The sequence below is a fragment of the Actinia tenebrosa genome, unplaced genomic scaffold (genome assembly GCF_029948245.1).
Source record: "Actinia tenebrosa isolate PJP-AT-01 unplaced genomic scaffold, QUT_ActTen_1.0 PGA_scaffold0__85_contigs__length_37466705, whole genome shotgun sequence".
Classification (NCBI taxonomy): domain Eukaryota; kingdom Metazoa; phylum Cnidaria; class Anthozoa; order Actiniaria; family Actiniidae; genus Actinia; species Actinia tenebrosa.
The window spans coordinates 2,545,272-2,561,259 of NW_028292569.1; the positions used below are offsets into that span (position 1 = coordinate 2,545,272).

At 34.5% G+C, this 15,988-nt stretch overlaps 1 protein-coding gene across 1 annotated transcript in view; it reads left to right on the forward strand.

The window, feature by feature from the left end:
- The window catches only part of LOC148913232 (uncharacterized), a 131,615-nt gene that overhangs the window by 2,924 nt on the left and 112,703 nt on the right, over window positions 1-15,988 (forward strand). The gene's annotated exons all lie outside the window — the stretch shown is intronic.

Below are 15,988 nucleotides of genomic sequence, written 5' to 3' on the forward strand. Positions count from 1 at the left end.
GTGAGCGTAGCGAAAAAAAATATATATATATATATTATGTAGTGTTTAAAAAACGAGTAGGAGTGTTTTATACCTGATAAAACACGATCTACGAGTTTTTTGAACTGCTTAAAACACTCATTAATAATTCATAAGCTTATGGTCCAATTGGAGCTACCATACACGTCACGTGCATGAACCTTTATACCCGATCAAGTCCTCTTCATTAGTATTCAAGTGATTTTATATAAAGACACAAGTGATCTTTATATAAAGACCACTCGAATACTATGAGGATGACTTCATCAGGGATGAAGTATGCATCCAAGTTTAGATGAAGATATAGAGCTTCATCAAGGTCATAGTCAACCCTAATGATCGTTGACTAACGTGCCTGTCTTTGCCTTGGCACGCAATACCCAACGTGTGGGAGCTTCTATTGAATCTAGTTGCGCATGCCCGTGACGTCAAATCTCTATCGAAGCATAAAAATCCATGTTCGTGACGTGTATGGTGACTCCAGTTGAACCAAAATCTTATAAATTGTTCATGAGTGTTTTAAGCAGTTCAAAAAACTCGTAGATCGTGTTTTATCAGGTATAAAAGCACTCGTCTACGCCTCGTGCTTTTATACCTGTTAGAAAACTCATTAATAATTCATGAAGAAAACACAATAGAAATCATGACCATGAAGGTGATTTTATATCTGATAAAGATTCGTCTTCATTTGCATAAACTTTAACTTGGATTTTCTCTATCAAACTTGGTTCATTTCGTAAAAAAATCGGTACACAATGAGAACAAACATCATAAGTTTTCTAAGCCGTTCAATAATCTCGCAGATCGTGGTTTATCGGGTCTAAAACCACTCGGCTGCGCCTCGTGTTTTATACCCGATAAAACACTCCTGCTCGTTTATTAAACATTACATAAAACACTCCTACTCGTTTTTTAAACACTACATACATATATATATATATATATATATATATATATATATATACACTTGATTGCAGAGAGGTTGTACTATACATTTATACAAATACCTAATTTATTCAGTATATTTAATGATATGCAAAACAGAAAACTCGCTATATTTATTATTTGTTTCATTCAATGAACGCTAAAATATTTTATTCTTGTGTTTTACATCCTACAGATTATAAATCAATTGGTTTTGAGGGTTAGAAAAGTAAAATTGCAATATGCATCTCATTAGGTATTTGTATAAATGTATAAATGTATACTACAACGTTTCTGCAATCGAGTGTATATATATGTATATATATATATATATATATATATATATATATATATATACAGCGATATGCAGAATTTCTGATCCCACCAAGTATATACACCTTTTGCTGTTCATTAACAGAAAATGTACATTCATTTGTGCCAATAGTTGTATCAATAACGTGTAATGTACTTTCATCAACACCACAAGTAACATCATTAGCGCGGATCAACTTTCAATAACGATAATTGAATATGCGTGTACATTCATAGGCATCAATGGACAATCAATAGCGCGTTTGTACATTCATATGCGCGAATTGTATTTTCTTGTGCGCGAAATTCAACTTCAATAACACCAAAATGACAAACAATTGCATTTATGGACAATCATTTACCCAAAAGTGAAAATTCATTAGTGCTATTAGCATAATCATTGACAATCAATAACGCGCTTGGACAATCATGAGGGTCAACGTTATATTCTATAGCGTGGTTCGACAAACATTTGCATGATTCGAATAAACAATAAGAGAAATAAAACAATCATTAGCGATGTTCTTTTTTATCACTTTAAAACATATAAAAAACTCAGGAAACTGCCTCCGTAATAGCGGCTGCGTAGGAGAATAGCAATTAGCTCACTTAAAGCAGCAATTAAAGCCGACATCAGCCGTCCAGAGATCCAACAACATACGAACTATCGGGCTAAGGCAAGACGACAAGAGATTGCTCTAGGTCACTACAGAAAGCAGTTGCTAATGGAAGGGTTCCAGAGAAATGTGGCAACCATCGCTATCGCTAAATGTGATCAGTGGTTCAGATATATGCAAACGTATTTGCCACGATGTATAAATAGCGAAGAAATTGAAGGCTAAAATAGTTTTTTTTTTTAAATCGCTAATGATTGTTTTATTTCTCTTATTGTTCATTCGAATCATGCAAATGTTTGTCGAACCACGCTATAGAATATAACGTTGACCCTCATGATTGTCCAAGCGCGTTATTGATTGTCAATGATTATGCTAATAGCACTAATGAATTTTCACTTTTGGGTAAATGATTGTCCATAAATGCAATTGTATGTCTTTTGGTGTTATTGAAGTTGAATTTCGCGCACAAGAAAATACATTCCGCGCATATGAATGTACAAACGCGCTATTGATTGTCCATTGATGCCTATGAATGTACAAGCATATTCAATATGTCGTTATTGAAAGTTGATCCGCGCTAATGATGTTACTTGTGGTGTTGATGAAAGTACATTACACGTTATTGATACAACTATTGGCACAAATGAATGTACATTTTCTGTTAATGAACGGCAAAAGGTGTAGTATATAGCTATATCGGGTTCATTATGGATAATGGCCTCGCGGGATTCAAAGCGGGATTAAAAGTACTAATGCGTTGACTGGCGTTTTGTTTAAGATAAGTTACCTTTCAAAACAAACTCCGCTTGTTCCAACCAGAAAAAGAATTTTCATCCTGCTTAGGACTCGACAGTCGGCGTTATTTTCAATATGAACCACTGTTTATTTTATGTAATTTTGATTAATACAAACGGCTTTAGTGCAATGATGATTAATATTCAAACTTTCACTCTCGTGAGTAAATTTGTTTTGCATAAAACTGCAAAGCTTTTAATAGCTTGAGCAAAAAGAGAGAGAGAGAAATAAAAGAAAAAGTAACCACAAAGGATCATTAAGTTATTAGAGGAGAAGTGGAAGAGTATGCCTCTCTTAAATAAGAATAACCTCCGTTTATCTAGAAATTATATTCCGCCTGTTCATCAACTGAGATTTGACTGAGTTGACGCTCAATAACAATAACACGGTAGACTACGAATATAGCAAAATATCCTATCCAGAATAGCTCATGAACAATTTTTGCACCACTTTTGTCATAAGTCATATTACCGACTGTTTTGGTTTTGCTGTCCTCGGAGTGCTTTGATTGTTTTAAGCCCCGTCCACACGTATCCGCAAATTTTTGTATCCGCAAATTTTTTTTTCTTTTTTTTTTTTTTTTTTTTTGCGGATACGAAAATGTTCGCGTCCACACGCAGCGTATTCGAATCGTTTTCGAATCGTTTTCACTGTCCACACGTATCCGTAAATTTCATGATCCGCCCTGATGCACCCTAGTGCTTAGTCCCTTTGACGGATAGTTTTCTGATTGAGCATGCGCAAAATCGTGTTTACGTCATCGTATTTGAAAATTTGCGGATACGACCGTATTCGGAGCGTATTCGAAAATTTCCACTCTGGAGACCGTTTTCGAAAATTTCCGGATACGGATACAAAAATTTCCGGACACGTGTGGACGCAACCCGTGTCTGCAAAAAAACATTTGAGGATACAAAAATTTCCGGATACGTGTGAACGGGGCCTTAGAAGAGCGCATATAAATAAGCGAAGAACGAGTTCAGAATTGAGCTCAGCTCAACCGAAACTTCCAAGAAGAGCTTTTCTAGTAGTGTAGAGGTATTAAAAAGTGAACACATAGTTCCCGCCTCTTTACTTTAGCGCTGTTCATAAACAACACTCGGTACGCCAGCCAACGCTTTGGTACTTAGCTTTGAATTTCGCGGGTCTATTACCCATAATGCACCCGATATAGTTATATACTATATACTTGGTTGGATCAGAATTTGTTGTATATATATATGTTGTATATATATATCACCGAATCGCTAAAACTTTGACACTTTAACGACATATATACATATATGTGTATCCCCCTATTTTCTATTGTCTTACCTGGATTTTCACGGAAAGACAATAGGAAAAAGGGGATGCATATATATGTATATATATCGTTAAAATGTCAAAGTTTTAGGGATTCGCAGTATATATATATATATATACACACTGGATTTCAGAAGCGTTGTATTATACACTTATACATATATCTAGTTTATTCAGTATATTTAATGGTATGCAAAACAGAAAAATCGCTTTATTTAGTATTTGTTTAATTCAATGATGACTCTCAAAATATATTTTTTTCTTGTGTATTATACATTTATACATATATCTAATTTATTCAGTATATTTGATGATATGCAAAACAGAAAAATCGCTTTATTTATTGTTTGTTTCATTCAATGACTCTCAAAATATTATTTTTCTGGTCTATTAGATCGTACAGATTATAAATCAGTTGGTTTTCAGCGTTGAAAATGGTTATTTTGCATTATGCATCTCATTAGATATTTGTATAAATGTATAAATGTATACTACAACGTTTCTGCAATCGAGTTTATATATATAATGTTGATATATATATATATATCAACATTATACGAAATTACTCCTTAAAACTGTTAATTATGTAATTTATATAAATTAGGTTAAACCAGTGATACTTATTAAAATCCTTGAAATATTTAAATTATGCTAATTATGCTAAGGAATGAAACATTGCAATTTACTGATCATGTTTAAACAAGCCACCACTATGCCCCCTTCTCACATGCTCGCATCTCCATATTCCTAGACTTTTTTTTCTAATTCTCTCCTCAATAACTATTGGTTTTAGTTCCACAAGAAAAAAAGAAGAGGGACAAATTCAAGCGAAAAAATGCTGATGAAAGACAAAGTCGACATTTAACGCACCTCAAGACTCAAAGATAAGTACTGGATCCTGGAATGACCTTTCTCCTATAAATTATCGCCTATCCCCCATTACCCTTCACCGTTAGCACTTTCAACCTTTTTTAAAATAGCTATGTGCAGTACCATATACTATTCTCATGATGGCTTACAAGTACACGAAGACATGCTCACCAAGTCACTGGTTGACGCTTAAATATATAGAAGCACATGAAATGCGCTTATAGAAGAAAAGTATAGAACTGAAAAAATATTTACCTGTTTCTTTATGGCGCGCCAAACCGGACAAAAATACTTGTATCAAATAGATTTCATACACGACTTGTTGCTGAAATATAAAACTTGTTGTCAAAATATAAAATTTCTTATCAAAATATAAGACTTCTTGTCAAAATATAAGACCTCGTGTCAAAATATAAAATTTCTTGTCGAAATCTATAACTTGTTGTCGAAATATATGCGTGACTTGTCCAAATTCGTCCTAAAAATACGATTATATTGACGCCTGCGATCGACGGTCAGCAGCACCGAAAATGCCGAGCCTGCGGTATTATTGATTATCATCCCGAGTCATTAGGAGTGATTGTCAGAGAAAACCGGGCAAGGGCAAGATATTGGGGTAGGCCGATTTGCACCAAATTTTCAGCAATAAAATTCGATTAGATGACGAACCATGGTAATTAAAGTTTCGTCGAGCTCTTTTTCACCTGAAATAGGCCACCCCCCTCGGTTTTGAATCGTGATCGCCCTTTGCGATTCAAAAATCTAAAGCCCAAACTTCATCCTCTCAAAAGTCGATATCGCTTTCTTTCTGCAAGTTTTTAATATTTTATTTGTGAAATTTATCATATGATCGAGAAGTCCTGAGGTTTTGAGTCAAATACGATGAGTTTTTAAATTTCTACCCGGACATGAACATTACATACAAAGCCTGTTCAATTCACGATCTGAATATGTGTCTACTTTCAAACATATTTTCTCGGCAGTATTTTTTTTTTTTTTAATGAATCACAGTTTTTAAAAAAATTACGTCTGAGCTTTCAGGAATTGTAAAGTTTCAATTGCGATCTAAAATCAAACGATCGCGAGCAACTTTCAAAGTTAACAAAATTCGCCTTCTGAATTTGCGTAATTGCGTTAAGTGTTTACATCCGTTCGACATAACGCTGCGTTAATACCCGACTCCCGTCTTCGACGTTGTTTACCCTTATCTAACCTATGCAATAGTTGCATGGGGAAGTTCTTATAAAACTCAACTAGAAAAATTCAATTTGAACAAAACCACATTATCAGAATATTTTTCTTTGCTACCCTATATGGTAAAAATACTGATAGTGCTCTTCCATTAATCAATCTTTTAGACCTTCTAACTGTAGTCAACATCTCTAAATTACAATCACTAAAATTTATTCACCAGTGGGTAACTAAGCAGCTTCCATCAATCTTTGATAATTATTTCAAATTTCCCAAGAGCATTCATAGCTATAACACTAGATATGCCTCAAACGATAACCTTCTCAAAAAATAGAAACAAATATTGACAAACAAACAATTAGTGCTCTAGCACCAGATCTATGGAAATAAATTCCAACTGAAACCAAAGTAGTTAGAAAATCCTTCATTAAAAAAAAAAAAGGTTAAGGAGCATTTGCTGCAAAGCCAATGCCCCTCATCGTCGAATTAACAGACCAAAACAGTTATATATGATATAAGCACAATTATAAATATATACTCTAGATTAGTTGCCTTACATAAACTCTTCTATATGGCTAGATTTGTTTATTTATTTATTTGTTTCATGTTATTTAGTATCGTAATTAACATATTTTGTGTATTGCTCTTGATAAAAAACAATTACAAATGACAGCGTCTAACTCGAAAACTAAGTGTTAAATTAAACACTGACATTCTAAAAAAATAACTTATACCAAAAATATGAGAAAAGAAAAAATGTGATTAACCTTAGTATTTTAAAAAATGTAAAAAGAATGTAAATAAAATATATTGTTGTTTTCAAAAAACATTTTCAACTAGAAATAACATATTTTACCCAAATTAAAGTTACTCTTACAAAGAAATCCCAAGTAATACGACTCCGTGAGCATTAAAAGACTGTTCATATAAAGCTAATTTGAGTGAATTTCAAGGCAAGAGTACTTTATTTCCATTTTATTAGGCATATATAAAAAAAGCAGTTTTATCTCTGGGAAACATGACTAACTCTTAAACAGTACAATCAAAGAAGCAAAAAGACACAAATTATTGCACAAGCATTATGTTCGATTCGTTTTGTCATCGTCGTATTAATTAATATTTTGTTATGGTTTTCCTTGTTAAGTGTTACGTTAAGTGTTAAGAAGCAATGTCTGTAAAAATCAAACATAATCGAAAATCCGTGGCCAAGTTGAAAAAAATCGATTGTTTTCATATTTGGTCCAAAGATGTAGAATACCATCCCAAGAAACGTACTGATGTTCATTTTGAATAATTTCACTTTAATTTTGAGAAAATCGTGAAAATCGATTTTGGCCGTCGGTGCCCTCATTTCAGCCTAAATCGGAGGTGAAAATGGTAGGTCTGAGAAAGGCGCTCGCGTTTAAAAATGAAGCAAACTAGAGAAGATCTGTTTTTGGAATATGGTAAAGGAAAGATTAATGATTATTTTAAGCTAAAAAATGAATGGGGAAACGCGTTCTAATAAGCGAACAGGAACGTTTTGTAAACTACATTTTTCGGGTTATCAAATATTTAAATTTCACCCTTAGTTTGCAAAGCGCATTTTCATGTGCACCGGGTGTTCGGATTTATCTGAAATTCCAGCCATAATACCTTCGAATGTTCAGCAAAATCATATGTAAAATTCAGCTTGGGTTATTCAATGAGCGCTTTATACGAAACTCTCGAATTCAGAGAAATTTGCGTTGTTTGAGCTCGGCATCCGACGAAACCTTTTCAAGGCAGACATAAATATATCCTTAATATATTTTATTGGTGTTCAGTTCTAACATTTGTTTTGATATTATTATTTGTCGATTGAATATTGAGCAATAAATTGTATTTTTTTGCTCTTTTTCGAAATTAGTTTAAAATGCTGTTACTTATTAAAAATTATAATTTGAAACAAGCATGTAAACACACGCGTCGGCACGATCTATATGACACTTATAAACAAGCCCATATAACTTCAGAGTTCTAAAAAGGGTTACATTTATGTCCAGATTTAGGACATTTAGACTAAAAAACACCGGGAGATCCTACCTAAAAGATAAATTGCTTGATTATCGTTCATACCTAGTACTGAATTTCGGCTTCTATAGTTTTTGCTCGTCGTATAATACTTAATAAAATGATTATTACTTGCATTTTCGGTGCTGCTGACCGTCGGTCGCAGGCATCAATATAGTCGTATTCGGACAAGTCATATATTTCGACAGAAAGTTTTATATTTTGACAATAAGTTTTATATTTTGACAAGAAGTTTAACATTTTGACAACAAGTTTTATATTTCAGCAACAAGCCGTATATTTCTCAAAATATATCTTATCTATTTGATACAAGTATATTGTTAGGTTAGGCGCGCCATATGCTTTGACCTAAATTCGCGCTATTCACCTTTTTTTTTTCTTAATGCAGTCTTGCTCAGGCTTGCTCAGTTTTCGTGCACTCGTCAGCCAAATCCTGTAGAATGCAATGGCCGATTTGACCACGTGACCTCTTAGTGCAAGTCGCCTATTGGGATAGAACGCGCGTTATGATTGGTCGAAAACCATGTTTGATGAGAGTATCAAAACACGCTATCGTCATTTTAGCGTGCGCGAGTATTGCAACTGTCAGATTTTAATCTATCGCGCAGGTTCATTGGTCAGTTTGAATAAGACGGCACATAGAGAGAATTTACTTAGACTTTTTTTTTCGATCGATCTTTTCGCGCATTTGTTATTTATATTTGTTAAATCTAATTTGTGCTTGTGAATCAAAACGTTAAAATTAACAAATTAAAAACCGTTTTCCGTGATAGTCTGGTCAAAACACTTGTGATGTTGGGAGAATACTCGAGAAGCTGGAAACCACTCCGCTACAATAGTCATTTTCAATCTTATAACACTAGAACCAAATAGGTTGTATCGTCGTGTACGGGAATCGTCAGGGCATTTCTATTCAAATTCAAATTTCGAGTAATCGGCTGGTAGTTCTTTGGTGCCGATTCTTGGTGTCTTCACTTAATTTTTTTTTTAAAGTGAGGAGAACCAAAATTTCTAAGTTCTACTCGTGTGTTCGGAAACCTATGACGTACTTCGTTAATCCGTACACGACGATAGTACCACCAAAGATAATTTTAATCTTCCAGGAGTTCACACTAACTGGGGAAAACAGCGATTTCTATACCAATCTTTAGAAGAATATAATGAATTAAACTTAGATTGTGTATAAGTAGCGACTTACTAAAACATTTAACTATGAAAATCAGCGATAAAAAACTATATTTTAAAAATGTTTTAATAAAAGACGACGTTTCGACGTTTACGTATCGTCATCATCAAGTCAATAAGAATAAGAAAATACAAACTATATATAAATAATGAAACAATGAAAGCTAATTACAAAAAAGAAGATATATGTACAAGAATAAAAGCAAAATTGTTCATCTTTGAATCCCAGGAGGCTTCAATGTTGTTCTCTGAAGAAATTACCAATAGCTGAATATTTATTTATTTAATATTAATCAATATCACTCTTCAACCGATATTTACTAGCCGAAAACTTGAACTAGATCTCAAGCCTAAAGAAAAGAATTCTAGCCTAGTCAATCAACATTGCGTTGTTTACAAATTTAAATGTGATCTGTGTGATGCAGATTATGTTGGCATGACAACCCGACATCTTCACCAGCGCATTGTTGAACATAACTATTCAGCTATTGGTAATCACTTCAGAGAACAACATGGAAGCCTCCTGGGATTCAAAGATGAACAATTTTGTGTCCTAAGGAAATGTGACAATAAATTTAATTGCCTTGTCTTTGAAATGCTTTTTATTAAAAGACTTAAACCATCTCTTAATGTGCAAAGTGACTCCATTAATGCAAAACTTTTACTTAATGACATATTTTACCCTTTTTTTCTTTCCCTTTAGTTATATCATTTTTATTACCTTTTATTCTTGTACATATATCTTCTTTTTGTAATTAGCTTTCATTGTTTCATTATTTATATATAGTTTGTATTTTCTTATTCTTATTGACTTGATAATGACGTTACGTAAACGTCGAAACGTCGTCTTTTATTAAACTTAGATTATAAGAAAATAACATCAGTCGATAGTTTCAAGAAATCTCTCAAAAGTGTTTATTAGCTTTTGAATATTTTGTATACACTTATTTCAATAAAGTTAGTCATCAAAAACCTAGAAAGCTGGGATCACTGAGCATCATGGGAAACTTTTCATATCAAAAAACATATATATACAAAGCTTTTTTAATACAAGCTGCAGCTCAATGATGCTCAGAAGAGGTGAGACTGTAACTGTTAAAAGATTCGCAAGCCTTTAAACAGTTATCAAGCAGTTGAACGTGTTAAATGAATCTACCCATAATCCCTGTCGGCCTCAGCTTTATAGTTTCTCAGGTGACTAACTTTATTGAAATAATTGTATATTATAAGACATTTTAGATTACACTTTTATATTTTATAATTTTTCCTTTTTTTTTTTTTTTTTTTTTTTTTTTTCTGTACATTTTTCTTATCGTATTCAATTTATCTTTTTATGCATATTTCTGTTTATTCATATATATTTTAATCGTAATATTGTAATGTTAATTGTTATCATGATATTCTTATTTAGGGCCATACTGAAAACCACTATTAGTGAGTAGGTTTTACCCTCATTAAAGATTATCAACGCGTTGTGGTTTCCTACGCTCTTCCCGTGTCTCTTCTCTCATTTCAATGTTTTGATTCAGAATTAAGCAGAAATTAGATTTAAGGGTTTTTACATAATCTATTTTATCTTATCAATTAATCAATCATATATACATATTTCTTTCTCTTCTTAGTACACTTGATTAATTAATCTTTTTTAAAGAATTGTAAGTTTAATCATAATAAGGGATTTGTAATATTTGTGCTATTTCTATGTATTCTTATAGAACAATAGTCCCCTTCACAGTTCCCTGCGCCATTTTGAAAGGTAGCCGTGGCTTTGCATCGAAGCAAGACGAACGGTGAGCTTGCAATATAGAGACGTGAATAATTGTTCAATGTGTTAAAAACAGGTGTCTATCATTGCAAGCTCACTGTTCGTCTCAATTTGATGCAAAAGCACGTCTACCTTTCAAGATGGCGCAGGGAACTGTGAAGGGGACTATTAGGGTACCTTTTATTTCACCTACTTGCAAGAACTTGGTCATACGAAAATAAAACAGTAATTTATTGGGATAGGAATTATATTAAAAAACAAAAGAAGATCACTGAAGCTGAACTTTTACTTTTGTCTTTTAATTTATTCCTTTCTCACTAAATTACTAATGTTCTGATATCGTGTGACAACGTTCTTGCAAGTAGGTGTTTTATGTTTTTGATATATTTATAGAGTTTAAGATTCAGAGGGTCACTGGATTATCAGTTTTCGTGTGCTATTGTGTATTACCCTCTTTAAATAAAGTCGTTATTATTATAATTAATGGGTCTTAAACCATGTTACACACATATGCATGAATTGTATTTTCCTGGCAAATATGCGCACAGTGTTTTTAATTAACACGCCGGTTTTCAGATATTATCATTTTTAGATTTTTAAATATTTGTAGATAAATATAAATGGTAATAATAAATTGTAAGCATTTTTTAGCACAAAACATTGACATAATAAAAAAAAAACATATATTGTGGTCATTTTTGCCGTTTACTTTTGGGGCGCTCCTGTTTGCTTCAAAAGATAGTGGTCGATAGAGAAACAACGTATATTAATCGTTAGATAGTTATATAGCGTCAGGGTCGATAACCGTACAAAAGCTATTTTGATATTGATTTTCGAGCTTGCATTACTGGATACGCAAAACTAATGTACACGAGATATGCGCGCATACTTCAAAGGAAATGGTCACCATATGGTTTACAGATATTCCAGTTACGATCCGGATTTTTGACGGGCATAAGGAATTATTCATTAATAAAAGGACGAGCACATCAAATGTTTATTAAACCATTAACATAAAATAACGGGGAGGTATTGTTTGAGGTTGCCATGACGACCAATTGACGTCATAAGACTATTGTAAGACGCACGGGCCGCGCTTTGGACGGCAAGTGACGGGCCAGTGATGGGCAAATGATGGGAACATCTTCTTGAGGTGTCTGCCACCCCGAGTTTACTATTCAATTTATTACTATAGCTGAATCTTTGTAAATACAATAATAACAAAAGTGACAACAATGATAGTTTTAATAATCTTGCTAATATATTAATGGGACTCGAACCACAACCTCCCGCACAACAGACCGACGCTCTTACCAACTGAGCTAGCCATATATATAAATATATATATATGTATATATATATATATGTAATTATAAAATAACTGTTATGAATATCGCGTTCTGATTGGTTTGGAGCGCGTGCTTTATGAGAGCACATTGCACGCGCGCACTTTCCGCTGCGTCATTACTATCTATTATTGTGATTTGTATTTTATAAAAGAAATAAAAAACTTGCTTGCTGTGTGCAGTCATAAAGCACTTGGGGATTGGCAGAACACTCGAGATGTGTCCAGAAGCACTCCGCTACGCGTTGTGCTTCTCCTAACACTTCTCTTGTGTTCTGCCAACCCTCGCGTGCTTTATGACAGGACACAGCACGCGCGCGCGTTTTCTATTTCTTCATTGTATAAAATTATTGTCTTGTAAACCTTTACTGTAAAAATGTAGAACTGTTATGTAAACTCTAGGTGTGAAATATGGTTAAATGAAACGAAAATAATTATTCATCAAATATTAGCATGGAATGACGAGTAGGTATCGTTTTAGTTTTCCATGACGACCGAGTGACTTCATGAGTTTATTGTTAGGCCAGTTGTGCAAATGATGGGGAGGACGAGCAGGAAAAGTTACATTAATTATTCATCAATAAAAGGACTAGCACATCAATTGTTTATTAAACCATTACCATAAAATGACGAACAGAGTGTTTTGTCTTGTTAAACCAGTTGGGGCAAGTCTTTTGTTTGTCAATCCAATTTATAGAGCGCGCGGAATTTGAATTTTTAACTCCAAAACTCAACCAAGTAAAACAAGCAAGATGGCAAGTATTCGCGTCGATGAAGTCGATATGTTTGAAAGAAATCGCTTGTACTTTTTGATTTCCAGCATATTCCACTTGGTGTACGCTGATGAATGCGTGGATCCCATCTATACCGAAAGACAGAGACAGTGTTATGGTTGTGAAGTGAACCATCCAAGCCAAATACAACATGTTAACCGAAGAAGAATCTTGGAACTTATTTTATGATCCAGCCAAGGACTTTGTCCAAGCAGAAGAAGTTTTGAGACAGGTCCTTGCTATGATACATGATGAATATTCCGCCTCATTGCTACTGGAAAACCTATCTACTATCTACTACGCTGTCAACTTCTACATTTTGATAACGAACTCAGTACTGTTGAAAAAGCTCATTCTGTTTGACAAAGTCAACGAAGTCAAAACTCACGTAGTTCCAATACACCGTCCAGAAGAGTTTTTAAGAAAAGAAGTAAAACCTATGGATATCGATTATGTAAGATAAATGTTTAGTATAATGATGAATATGTATGTCATTTCTATCTTATATAGCAGTAAAGTCTTTTAAAACTCTTCATTGTCGTTCTAACCTTTGTGTAGTTCTAACCATGGGGACTTTGTACTCAGTATTGAATAGAGTCAATTTCAAGATACTAAGATCCTTAGCTCGCAAGATGCATTTCAATATCAACTGGTCTACCATGGTTCGAGAATTCAATCGAGATATTACTCCTAAGAACAGAGTAGAAGCTCTCACGCTTATTTCTGCTCAAGCCAACACCAAGTATAACATGGAAAGATTATTGGCGTGCATAAGATTTGCCGAGGAACTTCAACTCACCGAGAGGGAATGGGAACAACTGTTTCAGTACCTCTTTTAAGAGAACACGTTCTCGAATTGGATCATTTCTGTCTCTACCTTCTAGCTATACGGATAGAGGATAGGTTTTCTTCCACCTTCTTACCAAATTGGTTTGTAACGAAACTTCAACCGAGTTCGTTGCATACTGGTCTGCTGTGGGGGTCAGATTATAGTAGAAAACTCGGAAATTACTGATGGAGGACGAACTGCAGAAAATTTACTACGATCTCGAAAACGTCGCAAGTTTTTCGGTTGTGGATGCCCTTTATAACCGTGCTTTAAAACAAAAAGGTTTCAAGAAAGTAACGCATAAATAAATCGAAGATTGGCTCAAAAAAACAAGAAACCTACCAGAAAACATCGATGCGGGTCAACCAATACTTGTATCCTTTGTTGAATCGACTCAAAGAGGTCAAATCTACCAAGTCGGCTTGGAATTGATAATCTTTTCTGCTGGCAAGTACTCTGTTTCTTGGAAATCTGTTCCGTGCAGGTTTATGAACGGAATAGGTTTCTTGTTTTCTGATACGGGAAGTCTGTTTCATAACCAAGGACTGCTGGACCTCACATTTCCCCTATAAAACAAGGTAACCTTCACATCGGCATTCAGTTTGCGGAACCCCTACCTGTGACAGTCAACTACATCATCTACGACGAGTTTGATTCTTTGACTGAGATTGATGAGAACCGAAACGTGACTTTTAACTGGTCGAGTTAAACATGAACACGAGACAGATTGCGGTAGTATTAAAAAGGGATCCCATCACCAACCCTATCTTTCAAGGAGTTTTTCCGTCACACCAACTACCGAACAAGATCAAACATTACCCAGCAGCCTTTGTGGCCAACGTGGACCCTAAAGGACGCCCCGGTTCTCATTGGTGTGCGTTTTACTTCACTCAAGATAAAGAGGGAGAATTTTTTGATTCCTATGGATTGAAGCCTCAAGAGTACAGTCAACATTTTCTCGAGTTTCTAGAAAGGAATAGTCATCATTGGACTTATAATCACCAAGACCTTCAAAGTCTAAATTCTAATGTGTGTGGACATTATTGCTTGTATTATGTAATCAATCGTTGTCGTAACGTATCGATGAAAACTATTGTAAACCGATTTATTAAAAATACAAGGAAAAACGATCGTTTAGTGTATTATTTTCATCACTAAGTATTTTGGATACTTATACAAGTATCTGAGGAAAAGGCTTGTCAAACACCAAAGTTCCAGACAAAAATCAATGAACACCATGTAACGATCAAACTGGTATTATTTTATTCATGAATTTCCTAGTACAAATAATTACTGCTTAAGTAAAGTTGAACCATCTTTGACGCATCTGTTCCTTAGCGTTACGCGTTGCACTTCGTATAGGACTTGGGTGGAATTTTCTTTCCGTCAGGGGTGGGATAGGGGTAATCCATTGGTCATCTTGTTCTGGTATAGGGTTAGACCTTGCTTTAAATTCTCTGAGAACGGTTCTTTTCTTTTCATTTCTTACCAGATCTTTGGGAGCATTCATCTTGGCGAGTCCTTTAGCAAACGTTTCCCATCCAGGAGGACCAAACCCTTTGCGCGCTCGTAAAAAATCCCCCACTAGATCTCCACTAGATCCAGACAAGGGTTTATCTTCGTAAATCAACTGACCGCCACGATCCCACTTCATGATGTTAGGATGTTCACGAATCTTGTCGATTAATTCGAAGACGTACGAGGTTTCAAAGACTCTTGATGGCTCGCTTTTGGATCCCGAGTTTCCAACCTTCTCTTTTTTCTTACTGTTGGGGGAAAAAAACCTTAAAACGGGCTAAATTCAAAAAATAACCACACAGAGCGAAAGAAGTGTTCTTTCTCAATGATGTGGTAAAATTTCGAGGCTTTATTTCACGTTTCAATAATTTTATTAAAATTTTTGATGAATCCTCATACATTTCCTTATAACATGACACCACAGAAACCAAGCTTGGGTTACCTGTGCCCGGTCATGCCAGCGGTGAGGCGCCATTTTCCCCTATGGCGTAA